Source organism: Rhineura floridana, chromosome 16 (genome assembly GCF_030035675.1).
Source record: "Rhineura floridana isolate rRhiFlo1 chromosome 16, rRhiFlo1.hap2, whole genome shotgun sequence".
Classification (NCBI taxonomy): Eukaryota; Metazoa; Chordata; class Lepidosauria; order Squamata; family Rhineuridae; genus Rhineura; species Rhineura floridana.
The window spans coordinates 29,001,934-29,008,530 of record NC_084495.1 but is presented as its reverse complement, the minus strand read 5'-3'; positions in this window follow the sequence as shown (position 1 = coordinate 29,008,530).

Genomic DNA, 6,597 nt, shown 5'->3' with positions numbered 1-6,597 from the left:
TGAGTTTTTGAACAGCAACGCTATATTTTGCAACCTGGATTGTTATAATGGGCGATGTATCATCAAGAAGATGTTGCAACCAAAAGCGTTCAGATTTATGTTGTAAAGTGGCCAGAAGGGGGATAATCAATTGATGTCTTAATGCATTATAAAAGGGGCAATAGAAAAGTACATGTGTGTTATTTTCAGGTACATCTTCCCCACAAGGACATACTCGATTTTTGTATGGCATTTTAGTGAACCTGCCCTCCATAACAGCCGACGGTAAGATATCCAATCTGATCTGGGAAAAAGCTTTACGGTATTTTGGGATTTCTAGGTTTAGTAAATATGGCATTGGGGTGAAAAATGTGGGGTTATGTCTTTGGTTTCTGATTAATACCAAATGTTGCTGGTGGTCAATATCTTTCAGGCGTTGGCGTATATTATTTATAGCTGCTTGATATCCCATGGTAAAGATAAGTTGAGGTGAAAAACCTATCTTTGTGAGTTTATCTACCACGAGATCTGCCCATAGAGATTTAAAATTGTCATTTAGAATATCTGGAGTAAAACCAATAGGGTTAAACGTAAGTTTTAGCCAAACATTAATTCTTGAAAGCCATATTCTGGTTTCAATTGATTGTACTCCGGCTTCCAATCTCAGAATGTTATTGGGAATACATGTTGGAATTGCCATTATGGATCTCAGAAAGATGGTCCGGATCGTTTCAAACTCTTTAAAGCTGAGATTCTTATTTACCTGAGAGCCGTAAATTAATTGTGCTATTATTTTAGCGTTAAAGATTTTAATGGCTGGGAAGAAAGATTGTCCGCCAGTAGAGAAGTAGAAAGCAAGCAGTGCTTTCATCGTTCTCTTAGCATTGGAAATCATAAGTTTGTTATGCATGTGACAATCACCTGACGCTTGTATGACATAACCCAGATATTTGAAAGAATTAACTTGTTCGATTTCATTTCCTTGTATTCGCCAATGATGTTTGGTTTTTTTCTTAGTAAAAGCTATTATTTTAGTCTTTTGATAATTTATCGTCAGTGACTCCGTGTGACAGTAAGTTGCTAATTTGGCAAGAAGTGTCTTCAGATCGATTGGGGTTCTCGCTATTAAAGCAATATCGTCCGCGTATAGAAGGATGTTTCTCGATTTTTTGGCTAATATGGGAGGGTGTGTAGCTGTTGTTGAAAGATTATGTACAATATCGTATATATATATATTAAACAATACTGGGGCTAAGACACATCCCTGTTTAACCCCTTTAAATGTTGGGACAGGGTTAGTTAAATGTCCATTAGTATTGCATCTTATTTGCATGAAGGTGTTGCTATAAAGACCCTGTATTAAGGTAATGAGGCGATTATCCATGCCTAGATGGTTTAATTTTGACCAAAGACGGGGACGAGATAGTGAATCAAATGCGGCCTTCAGATCTATAAAGGCCGCATAGAGGGTTCCTCCTTTTCTGGCTGCGTATTTATCAATTAAGTGTTGAAGCACAAGTATATGGTCAAAAATTGATCTTTTCGATCGAAAGCCAGCTTGTTCATCCAGTAAAATATTGTTCTGCTCAATCCAGTCGTTCAGTTTTATATGGAGATGGGCTGCGTATAGTTTACTAATTATGTTAAGTAAACTAATCGGCCTATAATTGGACGGGTCGTTTACCAAGCCTTTTTTATAAATGGGTACAATTGTAGCCAATCCCCAATCTTTTGGTATCGTTCATGTAGAATCAATATATGTGAACAATGAAGCCAGAATGGGAGCCCACCAATTTACATTCGTTTTGAAGACCTCAGGGGGGATATTGTCTGGTCCAGGAGCTTTATTGCACCTCAGTTTTGAGATCAGATAGACAATTTCCTGTTTAGAGACTGGGGACCACTTCTGCAAAGACTCATTTGGTGGGTGAAATGATGGATTTAGGTCAATTTGGTCCAGGTATAAATTATAAAAATATGATTCCCAGACAGGTGCTGGTATATTTATGGAGTTGTGGTATTGAGATTTTGGCCAATGAGATGTAACTATACGCCAAAAACTAGTAGTGTTATTTTGTTTAGCAGCTTCTAGTAATTTTTGCCAAGCACTTTTCTTATCTTGTTGTTTTTTGTTCTTAATTAATGATTTATATTTTTTCTTTATTTCACAGTATGCAAGCAAGTCTTCAGGAGTCCCTGATAAACTTGCTTTTCGGTAAGTATCTCTCATTTGGCGGTTGACTATTGCACATTCATTGTCAAACCATATCTTAGATTTTGAGCGATGGTTAATAGAGTGGGGGCGTGATGTATTTATGATAATCGTTTGTAAATTTGTCATAAGTAATTGGAAGATGTGGAGTGTGTCGGTCATAGAAGTGGGTTCTAGTAATTCATCTTTAATTTTGTTAATAGTCGGGGAGATTAATAACTTGGTTATCTCATCGCTCAGCTTTGGTAACCATTTAACCCTAGTTGGACGTATTTCTACTTCATTATTAGCAAATGTTCTATTAGAGAAATAGAAGTCAGTTACATTGGGGTTAAATTCAGTAATGGTTGGTAAATGGTCACTTTCTCAACGATTTTCAATATGAAATTTGTTTACCAAAGAGTAAAAATCTATTGAAACAAACACAAAATCAAATTGAGATGAGCCATTGGAAGAATAATAAGTAAATTCCCCTGGAGTGTCTCCCTTTGTTCGACCATTTAGCAATATTAGGTTTGCTTCTGTACACATTTTGATTAGCAGGAGTCCTGCATAATTTGTAGCATTATCCTTGGAAGAACGAGGGGGTATTTTAATAGTCTCCAATAAGAGTAGAGGTAGTTGGTGATACTTTTGGAATAATGCTGCATCTGAATTGCCAATTCGAGCATTAAAGTCCCCATGTAAAATTAATTTTTTGTCCGGATTTTCGATCATCAATTTAGTAATGAAAGCTTCAAGTGAAATGATTCTATTGCTAATTATATTATTACTACGAATGGGAGGTAAGTATACATTGATAAGTATCAATGAGAATTTGGTGAATTTTAAAATGAGAGCAATAGCTAGATCTCTGAAAGTCCCAGCAAGTATGGTTTCGACTTTTAAAAAGGTTGAGATAAAAGTGCAGACTCCTCCTTTGGGTCTGCCACCTCTATCACTAGGAGTTGCTTGGAGATAATAAGATGTAAAACCATCAAGGGTCAGTTCACTCAGAGACCAGGTTTCTTGTAAGGATATTATGTCATAAGAGGATAAATAATCTATCGTGTCCTGATTGGTAGAATTATTGTTCCATCCAGCAATGTTCCATAAAAGTAAACTAAGTTCTTTTGCTCTTGGCTTGGGTTTCAGTCAGTTAGATGAAGGATGGGTAGTTGAAAGTTGATATGGTATCTTTTCTCCTTGTTCATTTTCAATAGCTGTAAAAGGATGTGATCGAGTAATTAAGGTGTTCTTTGACAGTCGCGAAGTGAATTTTAAAGTATTAGTTGGCAAAGATAAGCTTGAAGGCTCATTGTGTATTAATTGCGACTCAGACGGGTCTTGTATTGGGGTTTCAGGTGATGTCGTTAGTTTCTTTGTATTCTCTAAAGATTGTATTAGAACTTTCAGTCTATTAATAGTCTCAAGTTGTTCGTTGGGATTGAGATCAGGATAGAAGTCAAGGAGCAACTGTTCTTCCGGAAGCTTCAATATTGGATATTGAGTTTCTTGATCTATAGGAGAGTTGTGGACGTTCTCTATTCGTCGAGTATTCGTCTTTGGATGTGAATGAATAGATAGGTTTGTGTGACAGAATGGAGTTTCAAAAAGGCTTTGCGGTGGAGCGTAGTTTTCAAAGTATCTTACAACCCATAGATGGTTGTAGGCAAGTGTCTCTTTAAAAGTGTAGAGGAGATGTGCATTTCTCACATCATAAAAGGAGATAACTGCTCTGGCTGTAACATAATTGTAAAAGAAGTATTGTACCGATGAGACTGAGTTTATGTCAATGGTGCCGGGGATTATTTCCTCAAGAAGTTCCCATAAATGCTGTTTGCGTTCCCTCTGTGGGAGCCATCTCTTAACTTTAGGGAAATTCGAAAGTACTAATTTTCTTGGGTTTAGAACTAGTTTCCAGTATCGGTTCTGTGTTTGGTTATTGTTTTTCTTATTGTTTTTTGTTGGGTTTGGATCTGGTGGAGTTCCTTATGAAGTTCGTTATAGGTCATCTGTGATGTCTTCTGTATTATGGTCTCTTGAGTTGAGTTTTGAATTAATGAAACGGTATTTTCTCGAGGATCAAAGAAAGCTCAGAGCACTTAATGAATCAGCTTACAGATTACATAGGCTTCAGACTCATAACGTAGAAGGTGCAAGGCATGACTATACTGCACTAAGACGTTGTCGCAGCTACTAGACATGCTCGCTCGCTGACCTTAACTAAGGGTGGAATGGAAGAACACATACCTGTGTATTTACAAGTATACATATTGAGCACAGAGGAGAAGACAGGTACACAAATAACACTACTCTGTTAATCAGTCTCCACCTGTTTTGGAGCCTATGAATAATGAGGGAGGTTGGTGGTATTATTAGTACTCTGGGTTGCTAGAGAGAACCAGGATCAAGGAGGTGGGCACTCCAGTATGGTAAACATAATCTTGGAAGGCAAGAGTCATGGGGGATTCATACACACAAATACTGATGGGCAGAGGACAAAGAATGGCCTGGAGAAGCAGATTGTATGATATAAGGCTTCAGGACCATGGGCAGATCACCGGGAGCAAGCAATTTGTTCCAACAGCGTCCCGGTTCCAATTGGTGCTTTATACCAGGGGTAGCCCTCCAGATGCTATGGACTTCAACTCCCATCAGCCTTGGCCAGCATTTCCAATCGTGAGGGACATGGGAGTCGTAGTCCAAAACATCTTGAGGTTATCACATTTGCCATCCCTGCCTCAAACCTCTGTGGGCCCTGATTACTCATTCCTGGCTGTACCCTCCTTGCCAAATCCTTACAAGGGCAGTCTTCAGCCTGGAGCCAATCACTCTGTTGCCTCTCTGCTTGATGCACCCCATGCACCAATGAGCAGATGCTGGGGGGGAAAGATGTACATGACATGGGGAGATCTGGACCCTCAGCAGAATTGGGCTTAGAAGTTGCTGACTCTGGGCTTCTGGCTCAGGAGTCTTGCATCGGGAACTGGGTCTTGCTCTTCTGCTGGTGATTCGGGTGATGCAGACCTGACCAACTGCCCCCCCTCTAATTCCAAGTCCTTACCGCTCCTCGTGACAATAATTTATTCCCAAAAACAAGCAACATCCACTTGGCACTGTCTCCTCCCATCCCCCAGACTGTTTTCCTTAGACAACTGGAAAATCCAGACCTACTTTCCACTTTCTGGCTGCATCTCTCCAAACTCTCTTACAAACATCCCCCCCACACACACACAAAACCCTGATCTCAGTCCTATCCTCGCCGATAAGTGCATCTTGGCTGCAGTAGCCACCAGGTATCATGGGCTGTTGAAGAAAGACCTTCTAACCATTAACAGCCATTGGGGAAATATCAACTGATCATTAATTACCCTTAGCAAGCAATCATGTCTGTGAAAGGAGATAATCTAACAACAATTACAGTGACTGCAGTTTATTTATTTTTCAGGTAGAGCTTGTCATAATCCCTAGTGATTTCCCATAGACCAGTGGCATTCCAGTGGAAGGGTATTGACAGACTGTGCTGTTTCATCAGCAATATTATTGATCCTGCAATTAGATACTATTGAACAGGATCAATTAAAATTGGGGAAGCCTATCAAATGTGTAAACCAACTCTCTGTCGCTCTCGCACACACCACCGTTTTGAAACCCTCAGGTCTGTTTGTGTCATTTCTCCCTACCTCATTTAACTCAGTTCCCCTTTAGCAACTGTCAACTTAATTAGTCAGATGGTTAAAGTTAATGATCTATTTCCTGACTGTGTTGTGTTTTCGGTTTCATCACTTGCAAGTGTTACTGTTTAAAGGCACACTTTGCAGCTCTATCGACACATTTCCTACTTGAAAAGAGGCTGACACAATGCAGCCTCCATGAATTGGCCTTGCCAATGAGAGAAAATCACTACAGCTGAGAATTAAGATCTCTCCAACACCCACAGCTGCCATCACAGAGACATTTATTGAATCATAATTTGGTCCACATCCACACCATACTTTTAAAGCATTGTTATATCACTTTAAACAGTCATGGTTTCCCCCAAAGAATCCTGGGAACTGTAGTTTGTTAAGGTTGCTGAGAATGGTTAGATTGAAGACCCATGTTCCCCTCACAGAACTACAATTCCTAGAGTTTCCAGAGAAGAAGAATTGATTGTTAAACACACTCTGGGAATTCTTTCTCTTCAAGTGCAGGGAAATTTTGCCTGGCCCAGCCTCCAAGAGGTCTTCTGTATCTTTAAAAGTTGTGCAGGGGGAAGGGAGAATTCCACCTTGTGGTTTTTCCCATTACAGTGCTGCAAGAACACCTGCACTTGGCTGACTTTCTCTTCTCCTAAAGATACAGGATCGGTCTCAGGCCCTGAACCCTGGCATCCCTAATGGAGAGTCATGCCATTGTGTGTGTGTGTGTGTGAAGCTAAATTA